This window comes from Sapajus apella, unplaced genomic scaffold (genome assembly GCF_009761245.1).
Source record: "Sapajus apella isolate SASKATOON/1434 unplaced genomic scaffold, GSC_monkey_1.0 scaffold262, whole genome shotgun sequence".
In the NCBI taxonomy this organism is placed as follows: domain Eukaryota; kingdom Metazoa; phylum Chordata; class Mammalia; order Primates; family Cebidae; genus Sapajus; species Sapajus apella.
Window position 1 is genome coordinate 96,977 of NW_022437202.1, and position 13,639 is coordinate 110,615.

The 13,639-nt window shown below is 46.1% G+C and overlaps 1 non-coding gene across 1 annotated transcript; it reads right to left on the minus strand.

Annotated features, from left to right (window-relative positions):
- Window positions 1–3,735: 3,735 nt before the first annotated feature.
- Window positions 3,736–3,807, minus strand: TRNAA-UGC. Its single transcript has one exon. It is a non-coding gene; the product is annotated as a tRNA-Ala (tRNA).
- Between the last annotated feature and the right edge of the window lie 9,832 nt (window positions 3,808–13,639).

A 13,639-nucleotide genomic window follows, 5' to 3' on the forward strand; every position in this document is an offset into this window, starting at 1 on the left:
GAAGAAGCATTTGTCAAACTTTAATAGCTACTCATGATAAAAAAAAAAAAAGTCTCAGAAAAATAGGAATAGAGAACAGCTAACACTGTGCTTCATGGTAAAAGACAGAATGTGTATTAGTCCTTTTTCACACTGCTATGAAGACACTACCAGAGACGGGGTATTTTTTTTTTTTAGATGGCACCTCCCTCTGCTACCCAGGCTGGAATGCAGTGGCATGATCTTGGCTCACTGCAATCTCCACCTCCCAGGTTCAAGCAATTTTTCTGCTTCAGCCTCTGGAGTAGCTGGGACTACAGGCACATGCCACCACACCTGCCTAATTTTTGTATTTTTAGTAGAAACCGGGTTTCACCATATTGGCCAGGCTGGTCTCGAACTCCTGACCTCATGATCCGCCCGCCTCAGCCTCCCAAAGTGATGGGATTACAGGCATGAGCCACTGTCCCCGGCAAGACTGGGTAACTTATAAAGGAAATAGGTTTAATTGACTCACAGTTCCACAAGGCTGAGGAGGCGTCAGGAAACTTAAATCATGGCAGAAGGCAAAGGGGAAGCAAGGACCTTCTTTACATGACAGCAGGAGAAAGAAGTATGAGCAGAAAAGGAGCTTGCCAAACACTTATAAAACCATCAGATCTCGTGAAAACTCACTCAATATCACCAGAACAGCATGAGGGAAGCCAATTACCAATCACAATCCAATCACCTCCCACTAGGTTTCTCCCACTGAGTCAAAGGAATTAGAATAATTATAAAATATAGAGGGAATAGTCTACCTGATTTCAAGACTATTGTATCACCGTGTTGTATTCTCGTGCCATTCTATTGTTACTACAGTAACTAAAATGGTAATTACTACAGTAATTAAGGCACGTGGATTAATAGAGCAGAATGAAAAAATAAACCCACACAAATATTCTCTACTGGTTTTTGACAAAGTTACATAAGCAGTAATTCCATGAAGGAAAAATAAGTCTCATGCCTTCACAAAATTGAATGGATCGCAGGTGGTGGGTGAGGTGGCTCACAGCTGTAATCCCAGCACTTTGGGAGGCTGAGGCAAAAGGATCACCTGAGGTGAGGAGTTTGAGACCAGCCTGACCAACATGGCAAAACCCCATCTCTACTATAAAAAAAAAAAGAAAAAATTAGCTGGGTGTGGTGGTGCACGCCTGTAATCCCAGCTACTTGGGAGGCTGAGGCAAGAGACTTGTTTTAACCGGAGATTGCACCATTGCACTCCAGCCTCAGCAACAAGAGTGAAACTCTGTCTCTAAAAAAAAAAAAAAAAAAAAAAATGGATGGCAGACATGAATGTAAAATGTAAAACTATAAAACTTTGAGGAAAAAACAAAGATAATCTTTTGGATCTAGCACTAGGCAAATAATCTTACAGTTGACACTGAAACATGATCCAGAGATCCTGTAAAAGCTGGTTCCTTTTTCTTCCTTTCCTCTCCTACTGTTTCCGTTGCTTTGGCTGATATAGAGGCTGACCAAATAGAAATGAAATAAGAGAGCACTAAAGGCAGTGAATTGGGTCGCGTTTTTATGTTTTAGGTGACAAAGAAATAAGAGAAAAGGAAAAGGAGACAGAGAGAAAGAGGAAAGAAAAAGAAAGAAACAAGAAAGAAAGAGACAGAGAGAAAGAGAAGGGCAAGTGTAGTGATAAGAAAGGGAAGAAAATGGTCTCGAAAGCATCTCCTGGCTCAAAAAAACTGGTGAGTCCTTCTACAGGAAAATGAGAGTGTCTTGTGTGTGACCACCAAAATCACCTGAACTATTGACAGTCTCAAAGAGATAACAAATCCACCCCATCCCTGATGTAAGGCAAATACAAACCTCACTGGGTTTCCTAGGTGTTTTGAGTTTTTTTATTGAGAATAAGCAGGAAACCCTAGAAGCAACTCTTCCTCCTCAGCAGGTGCCTGCCCTATACATCCTTCTGAAACCTCTAAATCACTGCTCTCAAACTTCAGCATCAGAGACACCTGAGGGCTTATTCAAACACAGGTGGCTGGGCCCCACCCTTAGCAATTCTGATTCAATACATCTGCGGTGGGGCCTGGAATTTGGCATTCCGCTGATAACACCCTCATCCCTCACCCCTTGCTCTCCTGTGCAGTGTCCACTGTGATTAACATACCACTATTTGCTTAAAGTGTCTGGAGAGGACCAGTGGATAGAAGGGGCGAAAAAAGTACAAAACGACAAGAAAATACATGGCACATCTGCATTGCCTTCCAGCAAAAACAATGTATTTTATAACAAACATATGATTGGCCTGGGGGGCGCACAGGCAATCCTCAGCTAAGCAGGTTTCACCAGACAATATCCCTCCTGGATGCTGGTTATGGGTGTTTTCACTGGACAATAGAATCAAGAGGTGAGGACATCCCAGCCTGATAGAGTGTTAGACAAACATCATACCCTGTTGCCTCTCAAAGATGCTTTGATTCAACAGCAAGCATGCACACAGAGGGCAGCGGTTTTGAAACATACAGCACCGCAAACCTCCAAAAGGTGCCATCAGTGGACAGGATTTTCTGGAGTTCCCTGGCCATATGAAACAGACGTGATGGATTGACAGAGAAAGAAGAAATATATACATTTTTTTAATCAGAAGAAATGCCAATACACCTGCAATTTACTCACCTTTTACTTTGCATCTGTTTTCCATCATGACAGAAAAGCTTTCTCTACTTTTTCATATAGGGCCTCTGTTTGCTGGTAACAGAGGTTTCCAGGCAATGTTTTATTTTTTATTTTATTTTGAGACAGAGTTTGCTCTTGTTGCCCAGGCTGGAGCACAATGGCACGATCCTGGCTCACTGCAACCTCCACCTCCCGGGTTCAAGCGATTCTCCTGCCTCAGCCTCCCGAGTAGCTGGGACTACAGGCACGCGCCACCACGCCCGGCTAATTTTGTGTTTTTAGTAGAAACGGGGTTTCTTCATTTTGGTCAGGCTGGTCTTGAACTCCCGACCTCAGGTGATCCGCTCCCCTCAGCCTCCCCAAGTGCTGGGATTACAGGCGTGAGCCACGGCTCCCAGCCTCCAGTGTTTTATTTTAAGGAGGAAAATGGAGTGACTGAGGAAATACAGAAAAATGAACCAATTGTACGGAATATCAGTAGGGAGTGTGTTCCTCTGTGATTTCCTCACCTCCGATGTGGAAGGCCTCCAATTCCCCGGCGGTCTTTCTCGGCTGTCCAGCGTGATCCTGCCCCTCCATCTCCAGCGGCTGGAGAGCCACGCAGTCCCTGTCTCTGTTCTGGATCGCACCTGTGGCTGCGCTCTCTGCGCAGGTCGACGGGGAGATACATCCGGGCACAGATGCTTTGACTCTGGATTTGGTTCGGAAAACAAAAATAATGACAGCAACAAAATGCCCGCGGGGCGCTTTCCTCGCCTTCTGATTTGTCTTTCCTTCTCTTTAAGCACAGCACAAAACCGAAGCCAAAGTGAGCCGCCTGTGTATGTGCACGCTTTTGTGTGGGTTCAACAGACCCTGCTGGGCTTCTTTCCTGTCATTTCTCTTCCTCTTCCTTCTGCCCTTGCAATCGCCTTAGGTGATGTGGAGGCTCACAGCAGAGAGATGGGAAATAAGTGAAGGCAACGCATTGCTTTTGCTCTCTATAGGTGCAGAAGTAGGATAGAAAAAGTTGAGAAAACAGAAGTCTATGTCGCTTGAGAATTAGGTTTGAGCATTGCCAGAGCAAAATCATCTATTTGGAGGTGCCGGGGATCGAACCCGGGGCCTCATACATGCAAAGCATGCGCTCTACCACTGAGCTACACCCCCCTTCCTGAAACGCTCTTTGTAGTAATTTTCGGTAGGTAACTTTTTCTGAGGCTTTGGCTCGGTGAGCTCGCTGGTAGCAATGAATAATGCGGAGATTCTGCAGCTGCTCTGAGTAGAAGATACTCGGTACCAATGAGAAGATACAGATTCTTTCTTTTTTTTTCTTTTTTCACCGTTAATTCACTTTATTTTTCTTGTGCAAAAACCCTATGTTGTAGAAGCAGCTGGAGCCGGGGTCCTCTGCCAGGAGATTCTGGTGTGGATCTTGACCAGGTGGTCAGTGAATTCCTGATGGGGAGACTTGGTGAATATAGTCTTTTTCCACAGGTAGGTTTAAGAGATGGCATCAAAGGTGGCCTTGGCGAAGTTACCCAGGGTGGCAGTGCAGCCCCTGGCTGAGGTTTAGCAGTCACCGACACCAGCCATCATGACAGTATCTTGGGCGAGACGCTGCCAGAGCCCCTGGACGCGGGGATGAGGCGCACCAGCACAGAGCCGCTGCCGCCTGTCACCTTGCAAGGGACGCTGTGGGGCTGGCTGACCTTGTTCCCCAGTAGCCTCTGCGCACGGGGACACTGGAGAGCTTGGCCAGGGTGATGGTCCCGCGCTGGTAGTGGCCGCCTTGTTGGAGCACTTAACACCCAGAGCGACGTGGCCACTGTAGTCCCCGATGGCACAAGCGCCTTGAACCTAGTGAGCTGGCCGGCGCGTGTCTGCTTCTGCATCGGCAGAATCTTCAAAGCCGCGGCCTTGGAGGACGCACCCAGGAAAAAGTCAATGATCTCAGATTCCTTGATGGGCAGGGAGAAGAGGTCGCTCTCCTCCGGGGACTTGATCTTCACTTCCTGACCAGGCGGTCCAGCCTGGGGACGGGCGTCCACTCCTTGTCCTCGGCCTTGCCTCTGTGAGCTCTATGACGCGACTCAGGCCGCGTCCACGGCCCCGAACGCCACCGTCCAAACCTCCGCGGAAGCCACGGCGGTTCCCCATCCCAGGGCCCCCGGAGCCTTCGGGACCCCTCGAGCGTCATCTGACATTTGGTGTTTTCTCGGAGAAGAAGCGGGATGCAGAGTCTTTAGAATACTGCATAGTACTTGAAATGGAACGCAAAATATTAGAAGAGTGTCAGATAACTGCCACAAGAAGTTTCCACTGTGGCTTTAAAACGTTGGGCTGTTAGGATCTCCTTCTTCTACTATGCTTGGCAAGAAATCAAATTCTGGTTTTTCATTCTTTAGATTTTTTCCAGAGATGACACAAAGCTATTGAAATTCAGCTTTTTCCTACTTAAAACGCTTCATATTTGTTGTTTAGTCAGAATACTAAAGGTTAGAATTGATCAAGGAAAGTCACAGTCAGAAGAAAACCTTAGGGCTGGGCGGCCGGCGGCTCACGCCTGTAATCCCAGCACTTTGGGAGGAGGAGGCAGGCGAATCACGAGGTCAGGAGATCAAGACCATCCTGGCCAACATGGTGAAACTCCATCTCTACTAAAATACAAATTAGCTGGGCGTGGTGGCACGCGCCTGTAGTCGCAGCTACTCCGGAGGTTGAGGCAGGAGAATCGCTTGAACCTGGGAGGTGGAGTTTGCAGTGAGCCGAGATCATGCCACTGCCCTCCAGCCTGGGCTACAGAGCGAGACACTCTCAAAAAAAAGGAGAAGAAGACCTGAGAGCGATGCACTCCGCATTTCATCATAAGGGTCTTTAGCTGGTTGTGGTGTCCTGCAACTGTACTCACAGCTGTTCCAGAGGCTGAGGGGGGAGGATCGCTGGAGCTGGAGGCTGCAGGGAGCTACAATCATGCCGCTGCACTCTCGCCTGGGTGACGGAGAGAGACCCTGCATCAAAGAAAATAAAAGAAAAATTCATAAGGTGTGAGTGAAACAACACCTCTGGGGATGAAGAGAAGAGTTGACTTATGAGAGTAAGACCAAAGATAAGCAGAAACAGGATTTAAGAGGTATAGGGGGAACAGTGGTTTAGAAAAACAAACAGGCTAAACAGAAGGAGGTGCAGAAAATGGGAGGTTCTAACAACTCTTTTAGAAATAGGAGAAAGACTGGGAGGTGGAGAAGGTGAGTTAGCTTGGCTCATGCTAAGTACACAGTGTGTAGCACTGTGAGGGTGCTGCCCAGAGATCTGAGGCAATGGACTCTGTCTCCAGCCTGGGGCTTTTATTAGTAGCAGCAGACGCGTTGCGTGGGGGTGGATAAAGACTAAAAAGAGTCCTTTTAGATGTGACAATGACAAACCTATTCACGGTATTTGTAAAACTAACAAACAAATCAGTTTGTTCCTATACAGTTCTTGAACGCTGGTGTTTATCATGATTAGGACTGTGTTCTTTGAACTACATAAGCAGATGAGAAGAAAACCCTTTCCTGACACCAAATTTCTAATGACTATTAACTCATTCTCATCCTGATTTACCCACATATGAGCCTTTCCCGACATTCTTAATATAACAATGATCCCTTTTAAAATTGGCAGAAAACAGGAAACACTGATTGTTAGGTTTCACTGAATAAGAGACTACAGAAGCGTTGCTCACAAAACTGGTGTGTATGCGTGCGTGTTGTCTGCCTGTCTCTGTGTGTGCCTGTAAATGCTAGGGAGATTATCTTGGCTCTTTGATGCTGTAAAAGCAATATTAGGACAGTTTGCAGAAACACTCCATTATTATGTCATGTTGCACCCAGAGAAACCTGGATGTCTGCTGCATTCTTGGGAATTCATCACAACATGAAGGTCTGCTTTTTTGTTTGCCTCATGAAAAGGAGATAATTATAAAAAAGTTAAATATCTGTAGCTCTCTTCCGACTAGCTACCAACAACATGACTGAAACACATTTTTGTGTAAAAACTTTAGGATGAGCTCATTTAACACAGAATTCCTCTAAAGAATGAAACATTTAATTCTGAAGACAGAACACCCTCATGTGATACTCAATTCAGAAAACCTAAAAATGTGTAAAGTATCTGTTTAAACCTGCCCTGTCCAACATGGTTACCATCAGCCACACTGGCTACTGAATGCTTGAAATTGCCCAGTCCAAGTTAAGATGTGCTGTAAGTGTAAAATATATACCAGATGTCAATAACGTAATATCATTTTTAAAACATATCTCATTAATAATTTGATAATTGATAGCTTCTAAAAATATTGTTTTGTCTATACAAAGTTATTTAAATATATTATTGAAACTGGACAAAAAAGATGGCAACAACAAACAGTGGGGCCTACCTGGAGGGGAGGGCGGGCGGAAAGACTTGAGAAGCTACCTCTCGGGTACTACGCTCACTACCTGGGTGGTGGGATCAATTGCACTCAAAACTTAATGCAATTTACCTGGCATCATGCAGTATACCCATGTAACAAACCTTCACAGGTACCCCCAAATCTAAAATAAAAGTTGAAATTATATAAAAATACAGATACTGACTGTTTATTTTTTAATGTGTTTGCTGCCAAAGGTAACACTACACAATGGCTGTCATTTGTGACTTGTATTATATTTTGATGGGACAGCTTTGTCTACAGAGAACGTTATCTATTCAGGTGCTGTTCTGGGACAATCCCAGAGCCAGAGAGCATGGAGTACAGTCTGCCAGTAATTAAGTTTCATGCCAGGAATGGACTTGACAGAATGCGTTTCGTGCACGATCTCCTTTGATCTTTACAATATCCCATTTTACAAAATCATTATTAGCCTCACTTTGAAGCCATTGAATGGGAGACAAATCATGCTTGGAATTACCCTAGGCCTTCCATTTCAACAGAAGGTAAAGAAATCATTACGTGTTAGACAGGAAAACATTCGTGTTACTGTTTGTCTAGTCAAATATTCCTTAATGAAATAAAGCACAAGCTTCTGAGTTGAGAAAGCCTCGGTGACCTAAAGGATAAGGTATCCTATTCCCAGTTTCTGTACCATCCATGAGGTTGCTTCTCACTGATTCCCAGTTTCTGTACCATGCATGTCCCTACCCTGAGGTTGCTTCTCATTTGGTACCAATTTTCCTTTTGCAACTTGATGCAGTTCTGATGATGGAGTCCTGTAGATTATCGTCTCCTCAGAGGGTGTGCAGAAGTTAGGGAAAAACAATACTGAAACTGAAGCAGCAATTTGAAAGGAAAAAAATCAAAATGTCCAAAAAAGATCTATTATCCCCAGCACAAAATTTCAAGAGGGCAGTTGAAGTCTAAAAGGGAAAATAGGGCATATGCACCTGAGTGTTGATGACTTTGCTGCCCATTTGTTTCCGTTTTCAGTATTCTAGGGCCCATCCTGAATATTTGATAGAATAATTCCTATAGAAATACATATATTTCTTTTTTCCTGGATACCAACACAGAAACAACTTAAGATTTGGAAATTCTAGACAATGATGTGAGGCTGAAGAAATGTCTTTTCAGCAAGAAAATTAGAATGTTCTCGTAATTGGGCCTGGTGCGGTGGCTCCCCCTGTAATCCAAGCACTTTGGGAGGCCTAGGCAGGTGTATTGCTTAAGCCCAGGATTTATTTCAAGACCAGCCTGCGTAACATGGTGAAATGCAGACTCTACATAAAAATAACAAAAATAAAAATAAAATAAAAATTTAAAATGCCAGGCATGGTGGTACTTGCCTATAGTCCCAGCCACTCAGGAGGCTGATATGGGGGTCACTTGAACCCAGGGAGGTTGAGAGTGCAGTGACCTGTGATCCCAACACTGCACTCCAGCCTGGATGACAGAGTGAGAGCCGCCTAAAGAAAAAAATAGTTATTCTTCCAGCAGTTTAATGATGGAGTTGACTCAAGATACAAACCCCAGTTTTTCTAATTTCAAAATGTTTCTTGCATATACCATACCCCTATATCTATGCTCATGCAGTATAATAGTTCTTTCACTATATGTTTCTTCTTTCATATTTCTTGTGATTTAAAAATACTCCCCACCTAATATATAGAAATAACATCAAATCAAAAATGACTTGTAAATGCCACGGTATATAGCACATTGGAATTTCTTAGGTTTTAAAACTATTAACTGCCTAGTTTAAGACTTTAAATAAGGCCAGGCGCGGTGGCTCACGCCTGTAATCCCAGCATTTTGGGAGGCGGAGGCGGGTGGATCACCTGAGGTCAGGAATTCGAGACCAACCTGACCAACATGGCGAAACCCCATCTCTACTAAAAATACAAAAATTAACCGGGCATGGCGATGGGAGCCTGTAATCCCAGCTACTTGGGAGGATGAGGCAGGAGGATCTCTTGAAACCGGGAGGCAGAAGTTGCGGTGAGCCGAGATCGCGCCATTGTACTCCAGCCTGGGCGACAGAAACTCCAAAAATAAAACAAAAAACAAACCAAAAAAAGACTTTATGTAATTTACATAATATCAGTTAGCACTTCATGGAAGACTTCAGTGGAATATACAAAGGAGACAGAGATGCAAATATATACATATATGTACGTTACCTTTATCGGACTTCCAAAAACAGCAAAAAATTGGAGATATATACGCTTCTAGGATTTGCGTGCAAGTGCTGTATGGAGGGAATGATAATTAGGCAGGGCTCACAAAACACTTCCGAAACCCGGGACCTTTAGATCTTCAGTCTAATGTTCTCCCAACTGAGCTACTTCGGCCGTTACAAACTCACCCTCTTAGTTATTTCTTCAAAATATAACTGTCATTTGTAGGGTGAGTGTATTTTCCAATGCCTAATTCTGTTTTGTTCAATATCAATACAAAAATTAGTCAGGGGTGGTGGCGCGCGCCTGTAATCCCCGCTCTTCCGGAGGCTGAAGCCGGAGAATCGCTTGAACCCGGGAGGTGGAGGTTGCAGTGAGCCGAGATCGTGCCCCTGCACTCCTGCCTGGGCAACAGAGGAAGATTGTCTTAAAAAACATTAAAAAATTAAAAATTTAAATTAAATTAAATAACTAGAAAAGAAAGTAAAGTAGGATCTCTCAAGTCCTCCAGTACATTTTGTCTCTTCCTTAGAGTTTTAAAAATTGTGGTCTGCCCACTGGTGCATAACAACTGGTTTACTGTTTGTTTTTGGAGACAGGGTCCTGCTCTGTTGCCCCGGCTGGAGTGCAGTGGTGCAATCTCGGCTCCCTGCAACTCTGCCTCCCCAGCTCCATCGATCATCCCACCTCAACCTAGACATTCTTATATCAAGTCAAAAGTGCCAAGACATTGGACTTGTCTGCTTAGACATTATAGATACAAATTCAGAGGTCTACAGAATTCAGAAACAACTCTCTGTGGAATGGGGAAATTGCTTAGGCCAAGGAGTTCTGCAAGCTGAATTTTAATAAAACTCTTCCTATGTCTTAACAGTTTTCAAACTCAGTCTCCTATTCTGAGAGAGCCGAGCTTTCTGTTTTTAGCCAAAATATGGTGGGAGGGTGAATTAGGATGTGTTTTTCGATGGTTTCCTCAAAAAAAGTTCTAGATTCTCTTACAGAATTTTTCCTTTCCTTGTACGGTCCGAGCCTTCCCAGACAGGAAGCAACATCCTCTACTCTAGGTTTATGCCGCCGCGCGTGTCCCCCAGCTGGGCGCAGCCTCAGCCTCTGCTGCAGAAATGCTTAAAGCTGAACCCACGGAGAACAGAGAGAGAGAAAAGAAAGTGATGTGGAAATTAAAATAGCAGCTACATACAAATCTCAACAGTGTTTAAAATGTGCGTAAATGGGTCTAGGAGCGCGCTGCAATCCTGTGAAAAGTTCATTCAGAAGTCAGTGGGGCCGGGCACGGCGGCTCACACCTGTAATTCCAGCACTCTGGTAGGCCAAGGCAGACAGATCACGCGGTGAAACCCGGCCTCTACTGAAAACACAAAAATTAGCCCGGTGTGGTGGCGCGCACCTGTAATCCCAGCTACTCGGGAGGCTGAAGCAGGAGAATCGCTTGAACCCAGGAGGCGGAGGTTGCCGTGAATCTAGACCGCGCCACTGCACTCCAGCTTGGGCGGTAGGGCTAGACGCCTTCTCAGAAAAAAAAAAAAAAAAAAGAAAGAAAGAAAAAAAAGAGTAAATGGGAGGAGCGGAGCGCCAGCTGCGGGGAGAGGGGAGAGGCGGGTGCGGGCAAGTGGAGGAAGAAAAGCACAAAGGGAGACCGGTCGAGGGCAAGAAAAGCCTCCTCAAGGTGATTGGGACTCTGCTGGACAGGAGGGAAGAGGCTCCTTTTTGTCCCTAGGGAGGTAGCTCGGCCGGGAAGGGGCCTGGGTCGTTTCGCGCAGGCTGTCACGGCTTCGAGGCCGCCTCGCGCTCTTTCCGTGGCTCCACACACCGGCTGGGCTCTTTGGGGACTCACGTGATGTTGCGTTTTTGTTTGCGGCTCAGGAACCGCTGATACTGGAGCTTCTGAGGGAGCCGCAGGGATTTCCCGATTTCCCGAGTGCCCATGTGGAGAGTTAGCCGCGGATCTGCCGGCAGCTTCGAGGCTGAGCGTGACCGTGGAAACGTCTATTTGTAATATTAGCTTTTGCTTGAAATGCAAACGATGACAATGAACGTTCTCGTTTGTCTGCTCTGCAGGGCTAAGGGTCCCACAGGGTCGTGGGGTGTCCCTCATGCTGTGCTGAGGCGAAGGATCCGAGAAAAAAAGACACAGGACACAGAAGTAGAAGGAAAACGCAGCGGGGCTCAGGGGAGCCACACCACCTATAAGCGGAGACAGGCGAGGCCCTGAATGTCCGGAAGTGTCTGTATTTAATAGGTTAGGCGGCAGGGCAGTGAGTGAAGTTATCTTTAAGGATAGTGATAGGGTCGTGAGCAATAAAACAAGGGTCCACCCCCATTAGGTCAGCTAGGTTAGGAGGTGGAAACTGCGCAGCAAGGGGTCCACCCCCATTAGGCCATGGAGGCAAGAAAGTGGGCCGTGTGCAGTAAGGGGTCCACCCCATTAGATCACCGAGGCGTGGAGGTGGGCCGTGAGCAGTGAAGAGGTTGCAGTGTGCAATACCTCTATCTATGGGCATGCTACTCCTAAGAAGATCTATAGGAGGCTTGTCACACAGCAGTGACAGAGCTGTCAGGGTCTACCGCCACCTGCTGGCAGCTGCCGATGAGTTCTGTAGGAGGATACATTTGAGCCAACATAGTAACAAGAGCTGATAAAGTTCACAGTCACCAAGGTGCGACTATCCAGAGGGGTTTGAGGCACGAGACGCTCGAGGGCTTGCCGATCTGAGGGCAGCCCTCCACAAGAACTGGAGCAAGGTCCTACAACTCCTTTATCAGGAGGAGTGGCTCTTGCCCCAAGCCTGCCATACAGCAGGGATCTTTACAATACTGAACGCTGCTGCCTGGGCCATGGAATCTTGTCCTGATATAACTGTTTTTCCCTTAAATCATGCTCTGCACTGTGTCTGCTCCAGACATTCCTCCGACTACAAGCTGCTTATTCCTTAATTCATGCTCTGTACCGTGTCTGCTCTAGGCATTCCTCTGATTTTGAACTAAGAAACAGTTATACATATAGAGAGAGAAATAACTGAGTGGTAAGAAACTCTTTAGGCACTCATTCTATGAACTTATATATTTTTATATAGAGAGGATTATATAAAGCGAAATAACTGAGTAGTAACACTATGAGATATTCTTCAAGCCCTAATTCTATAAACTAATATATGATTATATATAAAGGATTATATAAAAGGAAGTAACTAAGTAGTAACACTATAAACTGAGATATTCTTCAGGCACTAACTGTGCCAGGATTCTGCTTAGCCCGCCTTCCTCAGTGCCTATATGGGAGGTCACCCACATTGCTCCGCATATTTCTCCTAGAATGAAGCCGACTGAAAGCCAGCGTCACCTTGAAGAAACTCCTCCTGGCGTTTGCCACGAGCTCTTTTACTCCCGTCCAGCCCTCGGCTCAAAAGGCCTCCGCAGAGCCTGAGGGCGGCTCCGGAAAGGCGCGGTCGCAGCGCAATCGGGGTTAACTACGAGTGCAGCCAGGGTCTCCTTAGCCCTGTTACTGCGGGAAATAGTGTATACAGTGGTCCATTTCTAACACAAAGTGCCTCTAATCAGCTTAGGTCGGCAAACTGCAGAAGAAACAGGATCTACTAGGCCCCTGCGTGGATAACCAGTGCCTGCTCGGCGGCCTCCCCTTTCCTCCAGCTTCCCCCGACCCTTAGCTGCCCTCACCCTAACCAAAAAAGTTCAGTTTAAGATAAAACTTTGCCAGCCTGCAAAATAGCTCACGTTGTCCGTTCTTAGCCTGCCCAGCTACTTAGGTCATAAGTCAAATACTTAAAGAGCCCCTGAGCTAACCGGGATTGCGATGCATTGCGGGCTGCAATAAAATGCAGCAAGCCACCCCTAAAAAACAAAGCCTACAGCCCTTGCCTAACAATCAATAGGTGATATCCGGGAAGATTGTGACCCTACAGTACTCAGCCTCTAAGGAACCCAGGGAGGCATTTGCACACCAGGGCATAAGCTGCTTGTTGAAACCGTGCTGGGTGTGTCTGCCCATCAGGCCCCTCATCTTCATCTTGCAAGACCGTCATGAAAATTCTCAGGTTTGGCAGGGCGCGGGGCCTCACGCCTGTAATCCCAGCACTTTGGAGGCCGAGGCGGGTGGATCACGAGGTCAGGAGATCAAGACCATGCTGGCTAACATGGTAAAACCCCGTCTCTAGTAAAAATACAAAAAATTAGCTGGGCGCGGTGGCGTGCGCCTGTAGTCCCAGCTACTCGGGAGGCTGAGGCAGGAGAATTACTTGAACCCGGGAGGCTGAGGTTGCGGTGAGCCGAGATCGCGCCACTGCACTCCAGCCTGGCGACAGAGTGAGACCCCGTCTCAAAAAAAAAAAAAAAA